Below are 20,315 nucleotides of genomic sequence, written 5' to 3' on the forward strand. Positions count from 1 at the left end.
AGCACCCCCCCTTCCCCCCACCACACAGTGAAAAATAATAAAATATGTGGAGGGGGCCCTCTTGCTCAGTCCCAGACCAAAATCCAAGATAGCAGCGGAAGTGCCTCTAAGTTGTGGGGATCGAGAGCGTCCTCCTACCTGGCGCCTCGTTCCCCAGCTGCCGCCCGCGGGCCGGCCGCGTAGCCCGGGCGCACTTAGGCACCGGCAATCGCCAAGATGGCGGCCAGGGCGCCTCTTTGTCTGGGCGAGCCAAGCGTCGGCTCCGTCCCGCGCTGGCATGTCCGGGCACGCTACGCTGGCGCGCTGCGCGGGCCTACGTCACAACGCAGCGCCATTCCCCATTGGGCCGCTGGTGACATCCTCCTCTCCTACGAGCTAAGATGCGCCCGACGATTCGCTCGTGGCGGCAGATGCTCCCAGGCTCAGGGTTGCCAGGTTGGGCTATAAATAGCCAAATTGGGCTACTTTTTTTTCGAGTTGGTGGGATTTTTCATCTTTGGCTATTTGGCTATATTTGGGCTATTTTCTGGCTTCGTTCAAAAAACTCGTATTTCATTGTCTTTTCTACCCCTTGGTGGTTGATGACCGGCAGAGCGATATAAGCAAGAAAAAAAGCAATGCGTGTTTTACACCTAAAGAAAAAAAGGAAGAAAAGGGCGAGGGGAGGGGGGTGCTGGGGTCGTTGTGCATCTTGTCCCTCTCTCGGAAAGGATGAAGCGGGAACGAAATGTGCGACCGCGGGCTTTCAGTAGTCGTGTTGTGTGTCTCTCTGAGCCGTGCCCCCACAACGAGAAGCACTTCCTTTTTTTTTCTTATCTTTACTGAACCATAGTAGCGACGGCCCCACGACATAGTTACGGGGGGTGCGGGTGCAAGGGAGGGAAGCGTGAGTCCTTTTGTCGATGCATCGGGACAGCGCACAGCTTGCTCCTCGCTGGGGAGGGAACAAGAGGGCCTTTTCGAGCGTGCGTGAGTGTCAAATCCTAGTTTTGTGGACAACAAAAAGGAAGGACTTTCTTTACCGGAAACTGACTATGACATTGTGGCCCCAGTTAAAAGAAAACAAATAAATCAACAAACACTACCAACAACAAGACAGAAGACACGAATACCCGTGCATTCTCAAGCAAGCAGCGTGTGTAATTGCGTGCAAATGGGCGGCTCACTGCAAAAGAGCGCCTTTTCTCTGCCCACGCCTTTTGTATCTTTTGACCATCGCCGACGCCGCGGAAGGACGACAATGCAAGACCGTGCAACCTGTTGCGGGCTGGGTAAACTTAAGTGCCACCTTCCTAGCCGACAGCACGCATACAACTTTAGAGGCATGCACACATGTTGGAACATTTGTGTAGTGCACAAGCGACGGTTCTTTTACTTGCGCTTAGAAGAAGTGTTAGCATATGTGTGGCCACCCACAGAGGATGGAAGCGAGACCATTTCTATGTGTGTGTATGGGGCGGTCTGCCTCTGCTTGTAATTAAACGACTCTCAATGGCCGCACCGTCTTCCGATAGCTCCACCTTTCTAGCCGAAAGCGTGCATACGAGGCATGCACACATGTTGGAACATTTGTGTAGTGCACAAGCGACGGTTCTTTCACTTGCGCTTAGAAGTGTTAGCGTATGTGTGGCCACCCAGAGAGGATAGAAGCGAGACCATTTCTATGTGTGCACATGGGGGGGGGGGGGTCTTAACTAAAGCAACGTTTAAGTGCCTCCATATTCGCACCACCTCTGTAGAGTGTACTAGAACTTCTAGTACACTCTAACCTCTGCTTGTAATTAAACGACTCTCAATGGCCGCACCGTCTTCCGATAGCGCCACCTTTCTAGCCGAAAGCGTGCATACGAGGCATGCGCACATATTGAAACATTTGTGTAGTGCACAAGCGACGCGGTTCTTTCTCTAGCGCTTGGAAGAAGTGTTTGCATATGTGTGGCCACCCAGAAAGGATGGAAGTGAGACCATTTCGACGTGTGGGTGGGGTGTCCTAACCAAAGCAACGTTTAAATGCCACTCGACAAGTTTTTCATGTAACCATATTTTTTTCCCTTGCACTTGTTTTACATGCTTGATCTCTTTCTTAATACATTGTACATTCAGTTTTTTCATGTACAAACTCGCTCTGTGTCAGTAAATAATAAATAAAGACGTTTTGTCTGGATTTATTGTCTTTGGCTATTTTGGGCTATTTTTATGGGCTACGTTTGGCTACTTTTGGGCTATTAATGCGCCATAATTTGGCGGGTTGTTCTTCGAGTACCTGGCAACCCTGCCCAGGCTAGCACGAGAGGTTGACGCGCTGCTCTAGCAGGCGGCTTCTCGTTCGTGTGCTCGACTGCTGCCCTTTGTGTGATAGTCGTAGCGCCGCTGGCAAGCGTACTCGATCGGTCTTGCGGAGTTCCCTTCACGGCCTGCAAGCCCGTGACTGTCGTACTGTGCTGCATCTTGGGTTAATAAACCCGTGTTGTTTGTTGACCTCCTGCCTCGAGTGCCTTTTTCTGCGCCGTGCCGGAGAATCGACGAACCCGGCCGTAGCGTCTTTGTTCGCTGCGGCAGTGGAGAACGTCGCGTCCGTTGCCGGTCGCCTCGTAGGGTAAGCGTCTCGCAAACCTATCTCCACAAAGTAGAATGCGCACCTGTGTTTCTTATGAAATGCTTTGTTGAATACGCGTGCATTTACAGTTTTTACTCAATCGGAGAGTGCCCGTCTGACATTTCGCGTGTTATGACAAGAGTGGAATGGCGTTCTTCAAGTGCCCCAACAATTTGCGACAACCCGGAATGCAACCCCATTTGTATGTTATCAAGTGGCAATAAACTTTTTTCTACCCAGACAACACACTACATCCCAGGGACTTCCCAAAAAAGTCCAAACGTCCCACATCCCAACAAGGTGGTTTTTAGGATGTCCTTTAGACATGTGCATAGGGATCATTCCTAAAACATCCCTTCTAGGATCTGATTGGGACTTCAAGTTAGCGGTGAAATAAGCTACTGTGTTGAAAATTGGCGATCCTAAAGAATCGGAAACAGCAACTCCGCCGAAGAGCATGGTTGGCGCGCGTGCACAATTGCATCTACATGCACATGAAAAACAATATATCCGCGTTTTTTGTGAAAGTGTTCGTTTCTTTTTTTGTTTCTTTCTAAATGTCGCGCCGTTATGAGGACGAGGGATCGATTGCTGTCTGCGTGAGCAAGTATTGCACTTGGTAAAGGCGGTACGACACACGTACTCGCGCCACTGTGCTCACTGCTCACGCACGCCGTGCTTTGCCGCACTGCACGAGCGGTGGTGTGGTGGTGTCGTATTTATAAAAACACCGACATATTAACTTTAGAAGAATTGAATGAAATATTGTATTTTATTGTTTTATTCTTAGGTTTAATACGCAATTGTTCTTTAATTGCGCTTACTGCGAGCCAACACCTGCTCAAATAATTTGCTGCGAGCACTGCGCAGACATTGCCATCGCCATCATGGCGCCCGGCGTGTTTGGAGTTCGGACAGATCAGACTCTTCGTTGGCCTCGTTTTTAGGTGTTTGATCCGTGACGTTTCGTCGAAAAATCACAAGCGCGCATGCCGTAGGTGTTTGCCTGGTTGCAAGATCTTGCCGATTTCAACGTTTTTTCCACCTCTTCGGTAAGTACTTGACATGCCTGGATTACTGCAATCAGCACGTTCTTAGCACTTTCTTCTTGGCTCCCACCGCGCGCAGGTTGGCGTACGCTGAGCTGGACCCTCGCAGCAAGAATGGCACGTGGGAGTAAGTTTTTATTTGTGACGCGATTTGGTTTATCTTCCGCAGAAAACTGTTGAGCTCACAATGCTGATATGTTGTTGTTCTCGGCCACGTGTGTAGATTGACACCGCGATCGTGGAACACATGGCTGATCTGCCTCGAATAACTGCAAGCCGGCGCGTGCGTAGTGCCGTGGAGAACGATCAGAAGTCCTGGACGACAAAGAAAAAAACTTCAAAGGTTTGTTGTACATGTTTTCCACGGCAACTGACATAAACGTAAAAAAAAATTGGAATGGTCAAATGCATGTGTCACGTTTATCCATTTGTAGTGGGCTGTGGACATGAATTAAGCATTGCTGCACACAAGACTGGCTTGCCCTCAGTTTATGCCCAGCACCAAATTTTTTGCTCTCATTATGACACCATTTGTAAGAAAGCCAGAACTTATGTTCAAACCAGCGCATATTCATGCTATTCTTTTATTCAGTTGCATGTGTGAGTCCTGCTGCTGGCCATCAGTTAGCCGGTTATCAGAAGAAAAGGGCACAGCCCAGTTTGTATTGGTACATACCGTATCGTTTGTGATTATGATCATGATTTTTGTCTTACTGAAACAAGAAACTGAAAATGTATGTTGGTGTTTCTGCTACATCTCTATGAAGCAGCAGAACCTGTTGCTCAGTCACTTGGTGCATATTAGCAACTGGCACCTTGTCTGGCTTCCCTATACCTCCGCCTTTTTTCAGTGCATGTTGTTTTCATCCTTTACCAGCAGTCAAGTAGTTTCACACAACCGAAATGACCAACTAGCCCACTTTGTTTGTCAAGTAGATTTGTGATATGCACTGTTGCTCAATGATATTCTTTTTGCATGTGCTATCTGTGTACACATATTACATGATCTTTTTTTCTTTTTTCAGCTGGTTCTAGTAGTGGTGCCCCTGGTGTGCACCTTTACCCCAAATGTCTGCACCTTTGCCTACCGGTAATGACATAGAAAGTGCTCAGCTTCCTGGACATAGGCATGCAGGTTACGAGACGGAAAACGTGCAGCTTAGACTTAATGCTTGTAAATGCGAAAATCGTAACTGACATAATTAGAGTAAGCTAAAAGGAGAAATTTCTGCTTATGAGCAAGTAATTATGAAGCAGGTTTTACTCCTCTTAAACTAGCAGACATGCAACAACACTGTTGTGCTATGTTTGTTTTGTGCGCCATTTTCATGCACATTTGTGCTTGCAGTGGATATGCATATACATGAAGGATTTGTTTTTGTTTTCCTCAGCTGCCTCTGCGAACCCCGCTCCTGGACAACAGCTGGGAGGCTCTGTGTTTAAACGCGTGCACCTTAGACGTCATGCTCGTAAATACCAATTCCTTTGTCATTCCTGGCATGAATTTTGTTGGTAAAGCAATAGGTAAAATTGTGCATTGTTGTTTACAATCACTTCAGTATGAACCAGGCTTAAAGGAGAAGGGACCGACAACTGGCCAGAACTTGATTAGATCCTGTCAGAAATGAAAATACCGCGCTCTATGCTGACATATTCCAGCATCCTTTTCGCGCTGTGAGTAGGATTTATATCTCTAAATTGTGTTTAAAGTAACAAAAAAAGGTATGTTGTGCAACCTATCGCAAGAGCCTTGAAGCTAGATTGCCGAGTTGATCACTTTGCTGTACAAAGTCACGTAGTCTGATACCGTCATGTGTGCCATTATTGGTCCTAAAAATATTAGTATGTATATTACTATCCATCCCCGCTCTATTCTGTGCTGCTTATGAGGTAAAAGGAGTTGCATGGTGACAAGAAACGGCGCTGCCTTCGCGGTAGCCAGTGGACCATGTCGAGCCGCAGCACATGCGCGCGAGTACACACACACGCAGTAAACCGCCGCGCTCGAACACGAACCGCTGTCACGCTCACTGTTTGCAGCATGCCTTGTTACGTGTGTATACAACTTCATATCCGTCGCAGATAGAAAAATTCGAATTACAAATGTTTCACGGCATTTTCCACATCACCATTCCTTGATTATACACTCTTGACTGGTAAGCTTTCTGTCGCGCTAAAGAAAATAGGTACCATAAAAGTTGGTTGTCGGTCCCTTTAACCTCTTAACACACACAGGTCAAAATAGGCATGCTATATCCCCGTTGTGCACCATCTTTGTGCGTTGTGTGTGCAGTATGGACATGTACATTAAGGCTTTGTTTTGTTCTCAGCTGCCTCTGCAAGCCCTGCTGTTGGACGCCAGCTGGAATGCTCTGCGTTTGAAAGCGTGCGCCCCAGATGTCATACTCATAAATACAGAGTTCTCATGATTCTAGTGTTGAAAAAGCAATAAGTAAAAGCAGGCACTTGTGCATCTGGAATGAGGTTTAACCCTGTCTCAGGAGACATAAGACAATATAGTCATGCTATGTTCCTGTGTTCACCATTTTCATGCATGTTGTGTGCAGTACGTATACATACATGCAGGCTTTGTTTTTGTTGCCCTCAGCTGCCTCTGCAAGCCCTTTTGCTGGACGCCATGGAAGGCCCTCCACTCGAAAGTGTGCACCTTAGACTACACGCTCATCAATACCAAGTTCTTTGTCCTTCTCGGCATGATTGTAGTGCCATATAATAGTGAGGCAATAAATCATTTTTGCTGGTCACTTGATGTTCCATGCATGTTGCTTGGTTTCTGAACACTTGACTTGGTTTTAAGTTATCTAGTTATCTATGTGAAAAAAAAGTGGGTTGGTTGGACGAGGAATATGCTTTCCTGGAGAGGCAACTGGCTCTCTCAGTTAGGGGGTGGTCGAGCGCGATAAAGCAACTTAACATGTTATGGGAGCAGATGTTCCACCCTTTTGAAATAATCCTGCAGTAAAAAGTGGCCACATGTCCCAATAACATCCCACACGCATGCAGTTTTGGGACATCCCAAAAAGGTCTTTTTTTGTATCACTTGGGATGTTTTTCCACCTTGTGTGGGACGTCTTTTGGATGTCCCGAACTCCCAAAAGGGATGTCATTTGGATGTCCCTAGGATGCCTTTGCGTTGTCTGGGTAGATTCTGCAGCCATTGCTCAATTATGAATTGAATAGCAAAAAAAAATATGCAATACAACGGATTCACGCATACATTTGCTGATTTTGGCTATTTTTGGGCTACTTCAAATTTTCGCGTTGGGCTATGTTTGGGCTACCTCGGAGTCCAATTTGGCGGTTTGAGGCTCGCACCATCTGGTAACCCTGCTATAGACGGAGTTGCTCGGAGGATTTCACGCGAGATGGATGTGTCGCCCGCGATGCCCCGCTCGCCCGTTCAGGACGCGCTCGTGGCTCTCGCCGTTGACGCTCTGTGACGGCTGCCTCGACCGCCATGCCGTGCGCCTCTCATCGGCGGGGCCTTCGCCGCCTCGTCACCGACGTTCATCGTGCCCCTGGCTGAATCGTGGTCCCATCCGTGAACTCCTGTGACCGGCCCCCCAATCTTTCCTGTCCTCTTCTCTCTTCGTCGCGCCTGTCGAGTGTCGACTTCCGATCACTTCCTTTCCTATTTCTTTCTACTTTTCTTTTATGCCCCCTTACCCCCCCCCCCTATAAGGCACTGCGCCGTGTCGCCTATAGGCAGACAAATTAGGTGACTTTTTCCTTTTCCTCCCGAACCACCAAGAAGAAGACTATAGACGATTTTCCACAGCGGCGCACGGGCGCTGCGGTGTTTGATCACGTGATCGTAACTGGCCTTCCCCCTGCCATTTGCCCCAGCCACAGTCTCCTAGATTTCCCTTGCCTGCCGGATTATCGGCGGTCACGTGGGAAGCGGCCGTCGTCGGAATTGCGGTGGTGGCGCCACTTACGTAGGGTTGTCTTCAAATAAGTTTTTAGGCTTTTGGATCTTATATGCAACAAAAATAACCTAAAATGTTTTAAAAAGGCGTAAACGCAATTATAATTTACTGTATTATTAATTCAGGGAAAACAGTAAAACATTCACAACGTCGTTTCATCGCTTCTGCGGTTTTCAAAAAAATCGTCTGCTACTTCAGTCGTCTGCTGCGGCTGAACCATAGAGTTTCCTACACTTACCTAGAGGGAAAAGTGGCGCTGCGAGCTGTTGGACGCATGGGAATGCCGGGATATGTGAGCTTCGAACTTGACTCGGATTCGTATCCGTCACGTAGAACCCAGAAACCTCGAAGACGCGTCTGGCTTCAACGCGTTCCTTGCGTCGAAATGGTTGATTTCTTACTGAAGGAGCACGTAGTGAGCTATTTGTTTTTTATTATTGCAGAAAAACAAGTTTTATTTAACATTGGAAACTTCTGCGTCGATGTATAGGTTTACGAGGCGTAAAAAGTAACCAACGGCCGCTAAACTTGGCAGGCAGACGACAAAGGCAGCGTTCTCTCTGCCACTGTTCGTCGTCTGTTTCTTTCTTTCGCCGTTTGGTTATGCCATCAAGGTGAGTGGACGTTTATCTTAAAATATAATACGCGTAAATAACATCCGCTTATAAAAGTTTTGTTTTAGAGAAGCTTTATTTGCGCAGTCGTATCCGCTTTTGAGTCGAAGCCTCGCACAACACCAGCCAACACAAGCCTCGCAGGCACATATACCGTCATTCCCAGCGCTCCAACGGCGGCCCTTAAGAAATTCGCATAGACGGTGGCGCCAGATTTCCCTCTAGGTATTCTTGTAAGAAACTCTATGGGCTGAACTGCTCCGTGGCATGGCTGCCGTAGCGCCAGGTGGCGATTGTCGCTTCCCTTCAATACAAGGCATGGCCTCCGAGATTAGCAAACGCCGCGGTTGCTAATCTCAAAGGCCAAGTACAAGGACCCTAACCCTACATAAGTGGCACCGCCATATACGACGGGCGTTTCGCGCTCATCCGGCAGGCAAGGAAAATATAGGAGACCGTGCCCCAGCCAACGCATTGGGCCAGCGAAGCGGCCGTACCGCACAAGCTGGTTGCAGCAGGGTGTAGGCAAGTCACATGCTTGCGCAGTAAAACATAGTTCTACATGTAATCGCCTCAAAGTTGGAAAGGTTGAGACATTTGCGTTTGTTTGGTACGTGCTACGCCACAGCGATAAGCGATATGTTTAATCTACTTCGTATTTATGGTGTATGCCTTTAATTGTTCAACCGCCAGTAGCTGGGGTTACAAACCAACATGGCAGCACCATGGCAGCATGGGTGCTGCTTCGATCCGAACTCGCGCTTGCTACTTGCCCACTGTCCTCACAGCAATAAATAAATGGCAAAATCGGCCATCGCTTTATGTCAGCTCACGCTGGAGAAAAAGCGTCAGGTATGCTTTGTCTTTATTATTGCGATCAGCAGTGTTTATTTAGCCATGCCTGCTAAGCCTTATCTCCGACAATATGAGAATGAATCTTGGAAACACTGCAAAATACCGACGAGTATACATTGCTCTCGAAGCTTCAGGACGCGAATATAAAGCAAATAAATACGTAGGTTTTGAACTTACGGGCCACACAGCGCAGGACGACGACGTCATAAATTCGAGGCGGAAGGAAACTGCATCCACAGGTGCCGCCATGTTTACTTTTCCGACGCTGCCGTCTGCTCGCTTCTACTCGCGTGCGCGCGGACGCTATGACAGCTATGGGAACGCCGAGAAGACGACGTGACGCGGATGGAGACATATTGAGCAGCGCTGCCAAAGGCCACGGCAGGGGGATGGCCATGGAGACGGCCACGGTGCGGTGGCGCCATCAAGTTTTTATTGAACCAGCTGCGGAAAATATTATAGATGCGCGCCAGCCTGCTGGTGGGTGGAGGACGCGCGCGCGCATCAGCTGAAATGACAGAAAAGGTTAAAAACATGTATTTTATCTGCAAATATTGAGAAAAATGGCTGCTTAATGTGCCAAATGAGAAGTTTAAAAGATAGCCATGGAACCAAGTGGAAATTTTCGTTGCCAAACGGGGTCATAAAGTAGCAACCAACGGCAACCCTGGTACACTCAAGATCACAGTAGCTGGGATCGAAGCTTTTCTTATTATAAACACAATCCTAATATCCCACGCATCAGCAAACAAATATCTAAGCATTAATCTTACATCAAGCCTTTCTAGGTCCTCTCATATGACAACCATTTGTACCAAAATTTCCAATCGCTAAGGTACATTTGTTGAAACTTACGTAACTCCCTGTCTAAGATTAGAAAAACAGCGCGAAAACAGGACACACAGGAAGGAACGCACACAGCGCTGACCCTGTCTAACGTCCGCAAATTAGCAGTCTAAACATTGTTGAGCTCGAGTTTGCAACCTCAACACCGTCTTCCCATCACGAGTTCTTAATCCACTTGTTAGAAATGGATGTTAGAAGTGACTTTTGTAGGAAGTGCACGTTTTCAGTAGCCATGCGGTGTATTTCCAAGTACTCCGTGCCGCAGCGTATTGTGGTTGTATGTAGGCGCTCGCCTGTGTAAATATGCCGCCCAATCGGGCATAGTACGCATTTCCTGCCGAAGGCACACGCAGCCCCCATCTCCGGCTCCTCTCTCTATGCACCTTTCACACGTGGAGGCAGCCGGCTCGTTCTGATCCGCGTTGGCCAGCAGCACTTGCACGCTTCACTCACACAAAGAACATACAGTGATGCTACTGGCTTAGGCCACTTTGGAGCAGCTTTTGGAGCAGGCAAAATTGCGTTTTGGAGCAGCAAAACCAGCTTTTGGAGCAGGTGCTCTGCCTTCAACAATTCATTCTGAGCCGAAGAATTCTTAAAAAAGTAATAAACATCGACCACAGCAGCGTCGGCATCCGAGCCAACAGCACTCAAGCCGCCGGCAAATGAGTTGTGCACTTTGTGCAAGCAGCACTCTCCTACATCTATGATGTCAGGGTATGCTTCTCGCATCTTTTTTCTGTATCTTTTCATTGCATTAGGGCCATCCGTAGAAAAGCAAATGACATTTTTCTGCGGCAGGTCCATCATTGCTCTCCGCACTTCACTAGCCAAAATTTCCGAAGTCGCAGAGCCCAGCCGGAAAGACTGCAGGTGTTCCACAACTCGCATCATGTTGTTGGAGAAATGCCTAACTACAACATCAAGTTGTTGGCACCTCTGTTCAGGAAGAGGGGGTCTCGTCAATGCTAACAGATAAAACCACATCCGGCTTGTTCAGCTCGTCAAGCACAAGTTTCTTGAAATACGGCCCGAGGCCATCACTAACTATGTAGGATGCCTTGAACCTCTTACAATTAAACTGCGATCGCTGTTTCGGAATCTCCAAATAACTTGGGAAACAAGACAGTTGCTGTGTCGGCCAGAGTTGCCAATGGTGGCTACTTTTCGCCAAATTGGCGAATTTGAGAGGTCCGTGGCGACCTAAAATTATGAATGGCGACATGGCGAATTTTTGGCGATTTTCGGCTAAGGTCTCCACTGAGTTATGCATCCTAAGCTCAGTGTCTTCCCAATGAATGAGCGGCAACATTTTCTGTATTTTTCTTGGTTTTAGACCCACGAGTAGGATGTGCACATTACGCGTCATTCGTTATGTCCGTCCTGTAACTCCTGTGTGTCTCCTCAATTAGATGCAGGAGGTACTGAAATGTCCCCCAGCGACATCCTAGCAAAATGTAAGTCAGCGGACTGCCTTGCAAACCGCTCGGGGGGCAATGTTTGACTAAGTTTATGGCTTTAGGTGCTTTAAGCTTCTCTAAAGTTTTGCTTCTGAAGGGGCTAGACGACGGGTTGGCCGCGTGTTCCGACCATTTGTCCCGCCAAAGCTCCAACTGTTCTGAATAGCTTGGCTACCTATTCACTGTTGCAGTACCCCCAATTGAGCTCGTAAAGACTGTTTTGGAATAGCGAAGAGAGGCGGATACGCGGCTATTCATGCAATAAAAATATTCATTGAGGCATTTTCCACTGTTCTCGGTGAGCGTGTGCAATGAAAACAATTGCTATATCACATTCTACATTGTCTATCTGATCATTAATAACGCATCCGATTGACGCGTGTAGATACCCTAGCAAAAATGCCAATAGAATTTTCTATTGGTCTTATAGAAAAATCTTATTTGTTGTATAAGTGCTCTATTGGAGCTTTATAGGTCTGATTAGAATTCTATTGTCACCAATAGAGACCAATTGACGACATCTATTTGTCACCGATAGGACCAATAAATTTTTTATTGGTGCCTATAGCTGGCAGCTATTTGTCACTTATAGAACCAATTGACACGTATTGGCACCAATAGGGTTTAATAGGAGACATCTATTTGTCACCAATGGAACCAATAGGTATATGTTAGTACCAATAGGTGGCAGCTATTTGTCACTTATAGAACCAGTAGGCACCAATAGGCTTTATAATAGGCGACGTCTATTTGTCACCTATAGAACCAATAAATAGCAGCTATTTGACATTTATAGAACTAGCAGGTGTGAATTGCCACCAAAGTCACAGGGTTATGCATGGTATTAAAAGGCCACCTATATGTATTTAATTCACTTACAGGGTCATGCAGTAGCGAATTCAGCCAAAAGGCAGTTTTTGATTTGTTCAGTATTTGAGCAAAGTGGCAGCTGTTTTACATAACAGTGTTCCGAAATATCGCAGCCATATTTTTCATAAATCTCACCAAAATAATTACACAGACGCCGTAGCCAGGGGGGGGAGGGGCGCCCCCCTTCCAAAATTTTTATGATACATGGTGTTTTACCGAAAATAAATATTGAAAATAGGCGTTTTTCTCAAATAGTCAAGGCTTTCAGCAAGTGCCCCCCCCCCCCCCCGCGAAAAAATACCTGGCTACGGGCCTGCAGACGCCTGTATATTTGTGCAATTTCATTCTATACTCAAGGTTATGGCTATGCATTATATTTGTGGGATAAACCCGCAAAAAGACAGGTTTCCAGAAAGAGAAAGTGATCATAGTTGAAAAGGGAACGCGAGAACATTGAGTACCCAGTTTTGGGTACTCAATGTTCTTGTAAAGGCAGCAATTTGTACTCTGCTATCCTTGCATGGTGCAAACGGGGTGGGAAAATAAGCTGCTAATAAAATAAGCGAAGTGAACATGTAAGGTAGAAGTCGTCACTTCCTGCTTGAATGTGTGCACATAATGTATACATCGTTCTTTTCAGCCGGTGGGCTATTGCGATTCCATAGCGTGCTGTAACAGCACGCTGAGCAGTACGGCATCTACCAGCTCCGCTGGTCGCATTACTTTTCGAAACAGTTGTAGCCTGGCTGGTAATAAGACAAGTTATCTATGATAAATTCACGAGACTAGCGTCTTTTTATTGTCGCCAAGCTAAGAGCGCGGAGAAGACAAATGCGAACAGCGCTGTTCGCGTTTTTTTCGTCGCCTTTGTAAGTAGTAGCTAGGTGGTAGGTTGCAAGTGCAAGCTCGCTCGAGCGCTTGCACTTCTTACGACGGTGAACATCGCGTTCGCTGCCGCAGGTTACTGTACCTGCGGGGTCACCCTTAATGCGCATCAAATAAAAACGAGAAATATTTGAAGTTCGGAACATGCAGAAACACGATAACGACAACAAAATCACGAGCAACCAACCAAAGTGATACAGGCTTGCCAAAAAAGCTCATTGAAGATAACAGCTGTCGCGAGAGGGCGCTGTATGTCTTCTATTGGACTGTGAATTTATATTTTTGTTATAATAACATAGATTTAATCAATGTAGATAAGGCATTAGGACAACATGAAACAAGGAAGTTTTTTTTTCTTTTTTTTCTTTTTTTATCCTTCGAGCCTGGTGGCAGACATGTCACCGCCCCGTTATAAAGGGGACGCTCATAGCATCCATCCATCCATCTATTTTTATTTTTGCAGCTGAAATTTCGGTTCGCGCTTTCCATAACCTTCCTTCCAATGTGTCAGCAGCTGAATATTTTCGAGGGGTTGGAAATAGAGCAATATATTGCAATACAGTAGAAAAAATTAAAATCTTGTTTTTGTGGTATGGCCACGGCACGAGCGCCAGCCAGCAAGCGAGCCGACTACAGCCAGCCACAGCCGCAGCGGATGTTTTCGGCATGGAGGAAGGAAAAACTAAGGAGAGGCCCTATCGTATCCCAATGCATTGCGAAAAGTGTGGCGGAAGTGACGTCAGATTTATGGGGCAAACAAACCGGTATGGGGCAAACAAAACAGCAGACGCCCCGCGGCGTGCTCTCCGCGGTGGTTCGCTTCTGCTCGAATCTGTAGTCCCGGCGTAAACTTAGCGCGTATTGTGCGGTTCGCACGCAGTAAAATGTTGCAAGCAGACGTTTACCAGGCTGTTCGTACGTGGCAGGCCCGAGCGCTGCGTGCTGAAATCCTTCGTGGAGCGTTTTTGTGCAACAGTACAGAAAGTACCGGTACGTGCCGTATTCAAAAACATTCAGCCTCTGCCTTATCGTATTCGAACTCACCTAGCAGTGTCTTACGCGTTCTGCTGGGCGTTAGGCCTTTCTTTTCCTTTCTCGTAGCCCGATTTCCAGATCTATTGCCCGATTAGCGGTTCTTTGTTCGTGCATATGGAGTAAGCGTAGTAGCTATTCGGCGCAACGCCAACCTAGTTGAACTAACTTCACGTCGAAAAGAGGACGCCGCTGTATTGTATACGCGACCGTGCATGTAAAGTTTGTAATTCTAGTGTGCACACAACACAAGCACGCAGCGAGCGCACACCGCACAATACATACATTATGTAGTCCGATAACAGCAACAAAAGTTTATTGCCCTTTCGTTTGAACGACACAGCCTCTAAAACGTACGATGCCTTCAGCGCATGGTATGTACGGCGCATCAGACGCCAAAAACAAAATTTCACGTGTGTTCCGAGTTGACAGAATGAGTAACAAGCAACAGAGCGCACATCCGAGAGCTTCGCACGCAAATACCATGCCTTAGTGATCAATAATGAAGCGAACGTATACGTACACATGAAAAGTGACACCCGGTACTGTCCGCAGTGCACGCGATTTGCACAGGGTATACGCAACAGCTGGGCATTGCGAAGCTTTCCTAAAGAACACACACAAAGAGCAACAAGCGTGAATCGACTACACCGCTTGCACGGCGAAAAACAAACAAACAAAAAAAGGCTGCAAAGTTTCGCGATGCGCGCATGCGCTTGCAAACGTCGCGACGGAAATCGCGTAATGTTTCGCTGCGCTTTCGCTAGGAGGCGATGCGGGTGTTTGCGATGTGGAGGCTTCACGAATGTGACGTCAGGGCCTCTCCTTAGTATTCCTTCCTCCATGGTTTTCGGCATGGTTTTCGGCCGAGGTTAAAGTGTTCTAGAAAGGGGTAGTGGGCTGACTGGAGGCCGTGCACTGACGCACTTTATGTCTCACCTGGTAGATGGCGCCACCACCACCTGCAATGTAAGCGACGCGTTGCTGCCCTCAGCGCGAAGGTTAGTTTGCCAGCGCTTCAAGCACAAACTACTCTTGTGCAACCCCTGTACATAGCCATTTTCGTTGCTTTTTTTTCTTTTGCGTGAGCATATTCTTGCTTTGGCCGTTGTTCTGGCGCATGAAGTATCGCTAAACATGTGCGCGTCATCAGCGGGCGCCGGATGCAATATATGCTGTAAACCGCCAGTTTTGTATTGCAGTAGCGAGCTCTCGCTTTAAAAAAAAAAGATCTCGCAGTTTTATTGCGTTTAGATAATTAATTAATTTATGGGGTTTTACGTGCCAGAACCACTTTCTGATTATGAAGCACGCCGTAGTGGAGGACTGCGGAAATTTGCGTGAGCATATTCTTGCTTTGGCCGTTGTTCTGGCGCATGAAGTATCGCTAAACATGTGCGCGTCATCAGCGGGCGCCGGATGCAATATATGCTGTAAACCGCCAGTTTTGTATTGCAGTAGCGAGCTCTCGCTTTAAAAAAAAAAAAGATCTCGCAGTTTTATTGCGTTTAGATAATTAATTAATTTATGGGGTTTTACGTGCCAGAACCACTTTCTGATTATGAAGCACGCCGTAGTGGAGGACTGCGGAAATTTCGACCACCTGGGGTTCTTTAACGTGCACTTTGGTGAATCTTGACTGTTTGCGCTAGCTTTGCAGTCGGTGTTCAGGTTCACTGCGCTCGATAACGTTATCGAACAACATCGAGAACATTCAACATTGCGTCCTTCGACTGATCGCTGACACATAGCTTGCTTGCGCACCGTGCTTGCTGTTCAACTGGTTGATGTGTGTAATAGAAGTTGTGTGTGTGTGCGGTAATTGGAAGTTGTGCGCGACGTCTTGATTCGGAACGCCAGCAGCCGAACGCACGGGCGAATCGACGTGCGGTAGGTAAGGTGCATCTTATCTTGCGATACGTAGAAAATAGGCCATCAAGAATGAATGACATCACTACTTAATTGTTTCATTTCCTATTTCTTGTCGCCTAAATACTCCTAACGTTGCAATGAATTTGCAAATATTTTGCTATGTTCCGACAAACAGTTCATTTTTTTTTTCTTTTTGGCATTGCCAGCGCGTAAACAGCTGGTGTTCGGTTTCTGTACTGCTGCACTTTTTCTTTCATAATGCACTCTTATTAAAACTTCCTCGGCATGGTGCTTTATGTTCTTTCGATCAGAAATAGCACATCCCGGAATTTTTCAAGCGCATACTACTGCAACACAGTATGTATATAGACCTAGGGCTCGCATAAAATCGACTCCCTCGATGCGTGCGAACTGCTTTTTTTTTTTTTTTGCTGTGACCATTTCTCATTAACTATACAGTATTTTAAGGGTACGCTCGGAGCAATGCAGCATTAGCAGCATTTTTTTGCAACAAATTTAAAAATACGCTTGATAACATTGCCTCAGGGCTGGGCAGTATCGCGATACAAGAGTATCGCGATAGTATTTCAGAGATACTTTTGAGTATCTGTATTTCTGTATCGAGATACATTTGAAAAAATGTATTTGTATCTCAGTAGTGAAATACATTTACGATGTATCGCCTGTATCGCGATACTATGCAGGACACGGGTATCTCGTTACATTTTTTTGTGTGTCGGAAATGAGTTGAGGCGTGTTTCCAATGGGGAAATGAAGTTTTTTTTTTCTTTTTTGTGCCAAGACGAGCAAAGGCGCGCCGCCGGTCGCCGATAGATAGGGCGGCGATGGTTTCCCCTCAAGCACAGAATGGTCCATGTGGTAAAGCGCGACAACGCAGACGGCAGAATCGCGGGGGCAGTGTTGTCGGCCTCTGCCGACGAAAGTCGCTGTCTCTCAAGGTCAGTGCAGCAGGCCTAATTTTTTTCGGGTGGCAAGCCATTACTTCGCGACCCCCCGCGCGGATACCGCCTTGGAACAGGCTTTGCAATGCTTCGCGGGCGTTCAGTTCTCAAAGCGGCGACACTTCCAAAAGCAGTTCCCGTAGTCGCGGCGGAAGTGATTAGAAGATGGCTATCTCTGACGCGCTTACAGCCACCTCTCCAATGTCAGGGTGCGTTCCTAATTGATGACATGCGTGAAACGGTCTTTGTGGTAGCAGGCTCCCCCACCGCCGGAGCCGACTTCGCCTGTTGCGGCTTTCTAAAATGTGTGCTGGTAGCGTCGGTGGTGGTGACAGCTTCATTGAAGCCGACAGGGTCAGACGGCTGAGGATTCCGAAGATGGGGACCGACTTCGGATTCTGAACAGTCCGAACAACCTAAGTGAGGGCGGAAGTGTTTCGGTATCTAGATGACCCGAGAAGAGATATCGCCACGCAGGAGGGCAATCCGGTTATGAAGGCGGTATTTATTCACTATAACACGAATGTGTGCTCGCCTTCAGCGGTAGACACACTTTTTTTTTCGTGAGTATTGTGCTGAGACTGAACCGACGCTGTTAAAAGACAGCCTATTTGAGAAGCCTACACAGCAACCTTCTTAGCAAAGCAGATCTTGAAAATAAATGTGTGCTTTTTCTCAATTCACTGAGGTTCATTAGTGCACTAGAAGAGATTCATTAGTGATTCGAGTGATCTGCTTAAAGTGTGCTATTTCTAGCATAGCTTAGTTTGTTCGCCAAGTATGTCGATTTCGGTGTCCAATCCTTGTTACTGTTGCTGTGAAATAGTGTATTTTTATTGCAATTGATACTCGTAATTATGTCATTATTACTAATTATGTACTTTGACCGCCCCTCCCCTGCAATGTCTTAATGGCGCTGAGGGTACTGTAATAAATAAATAAATGAACTGAACGTTTCTATTGTAAAGGCGTTTATTGACGGCGGCGATGCGCAGCGACGACAGTAACGACAGAGCGCAGACTCTCACGAGCAAGAGCACGAGGGGCGTGCTCTCCGAGAAGAGGCGAAGAGGGCGACCCACTAGAAGGCGCTCAAGAGGACGGCCCATTGCAGCGTTCTAATGCTTCTGTACACTATGAACTTTAATTACAACATCATGCTGCACTAATAAGTGTCTTTGCGTAGTATGAGCATCCTTGAAAAAAAAAAGAGTATTCTGGTATCTGTATCGCTGTAACTGTATTCCGGAATACTTTTTTCGTCTTATTGCAAAAGTATCTCCGAAATATCCCGTTACGTTAAAGGCAAATGTATCTCAGTATCTGTATTTTAGGCTTCCAGTTCATGTATTTCGATATCCGTATTCCGGAATACTTTTCTGAGTATCTCTGCCCAGCCCTGCATTGCCTTATACGAAGTTTATCAACAGAGTTCCACGCTTCTGTTTTGTGCAATGTCAAATGATCATGCCACAATTGCCTTCAAAGTATATCAGTAAACAGTTAAATAAATCTTCGATTTCGCTCTCGTGCGTGACATGCTTATAACTCGGATGGCATGCGTAATCTGTTCAACAGATCGAGATATAAACAGCCGAGCAAATAAAGAGGTATGTAGTTTTCAATATCGCTGGCCATAGCGAACCGAAAAGGTGAAGTATCCTGTCGCATAAGATCTTTTCCAGCAAAGTTAGTGTAGTTCACTGCAGGAAGGAGTGTTATTCGAGGGGGGTGAATTCGTTCGGGCCCACTATGCAGCCACGTAGAACGGCGCTCTTTGACACTAATTTTTCCCACACAGCAAACGAGATTCCCAGAGTAGCTCACCAGTAATGTTCAATTGATGGTGAGCTACTCTCTTCTGACATCTGCATGCAGTGGCGTAGCCAGGGGGTGGCACACCGGGCCCGTGCCCCCCCCCCCTCCCCCCGAAAATAATGTCTGCTTACGCCCCTGTATGCATGATGTGTTTAAAAAAGCGACGAAGTACTTCTGGGGAGCGTGGTACTGCTAAATGTCCGGCCACGCTTGAACGCGCCTGCACCCAAAGCGCTTGGAAGGGATATGGCGGCGAGAGGTCACGTGATGCAAGTAAGCCAATCGCGTCGGCGGCGGCGCGCGGAAAACAGATGCGATACTCTGAAATTTTTCAAGTGACTCTAGGGTCGAATAGACCAGCACGCCACCTATAGACCCATACGATACCAATAGACCAATATGTTCAATAATCCGATAGGCTATTGGTTTTTCTATGGGTGATTTTTGCTAGGGTATAGGTGACTATAAGAAAGGTTCGGTGGTGTCCGTTATCATATTAGTTCACAATGAAAAGTTGTCAGACTCACTAGTGATCGGTTCCTGTAAGAATTCTGTCGTGTTACCTTCAATAAACCTTTCAATCTTTTTAATTCATATAAGGGTACGTAAAGCTGTCTGCATACAACGCTTTCACGGTTTTCGCCCAAGGTTTACCGCACTTTTACCTTTGAAACGAGTGGACAGGGATGGAAGGATGTCATGAGCGTTTCATTCATTCACCCTTGCGCCACCACACACATGTTGCGGATAGTCGGAGAAGCTGCACCATGCACTCCCATGGCGAAGTGGCCGATGCCACTCGTATTGAGAAACGTGAGTATAATTTCAGGGTCTTGGATGGTACTGTATTCTACGGGGCTACACGTGAGAGCAAATTTTTATTACTAGGTATGCCGCACATATATAGAATGGCGACTTTTTTGGCGATATTTGTAAAAAAAAATGGCGACTTTTGGCGACTTTTTGCTCGTCGTTTGGCGACATTTACTCGGAAGTCAGTGGCAACCCTGGTGTCGGCCCACGAGTAGGGGATGCCCTTGAGAGTCATGCCAAGCACAAACAGTCTCTGCGTTTGTCACGCAGTCACACTGCAAAACGTTCCATGCACTGCCGAATTCCAAAGTCGGCTGGATCGTTTTCGGCCGCTGCAGTCCACCTGAAGCGTCTCAATGACGACTGGTTGCATCAATGTGCCGTTTCATGGCTGCATGTCGCTTGACTGCTGCTACGCCGTCTTGCCTACAGTTGATGCTTTGATTACAAAAAAAAAAACGCAGTTCCTTCGTCCGCTTGACAACACCATATTGATACAGTATAACCTCATTACAACAGACCTTCATATAGTGAAGAGGATTTTGGTCTGAATTGTAAAGGGAGTATGTAAAATCCAAGTACTGTTACAACAATTTCATGTAAACACTGAATGGGTCTGTTATAACCGGAGAGAATTACGAGTCACAAACATGGTCTTATTTTTAACGGGGGACCAAAAAAAATGCGATTTTT

General features: G+C 46.8%; 1 long non-coding RNA gene across 1 annotated transcript; it reads left to right on the top strand.

The window, feature by feature from the left end:
- Positions 1–3,723: 3,723 nt before the first annotated feature.
- Positions 3,724–6,404, top strand: LOC125759769 (uncharacterized). Its single transcript, XR_007417404.1, has 4 exons — positions 3,724–3,772; positions 3,869–3,988; positions 5,037–5,114; positions 6,254–6,404. It is a non-coding gene; the product is annotated as an uncharacterized LOC125759769 (long non-coding RNA).
- The last annotated feature ends 13,911 nt before the right edge of the window (positions 6,405–20,315 follow it).

Source organism: Rhipicephalus sanguineus, chromosome 9 (assembly GCF_013339695.2).
Source record: "Rhipicephalus sanguineus isolate Rsan-2018 chromosome 9, BIME_Rsan_1.4, whole genome shotgun sequence".
Classification (NCBI taxonomy): Eukaryota; Metazoa; Arthropoda; class Arachnida; order Ixodida; family Ixodidae; genus Rhipicephalus; species Rhipicephalus sanguineus.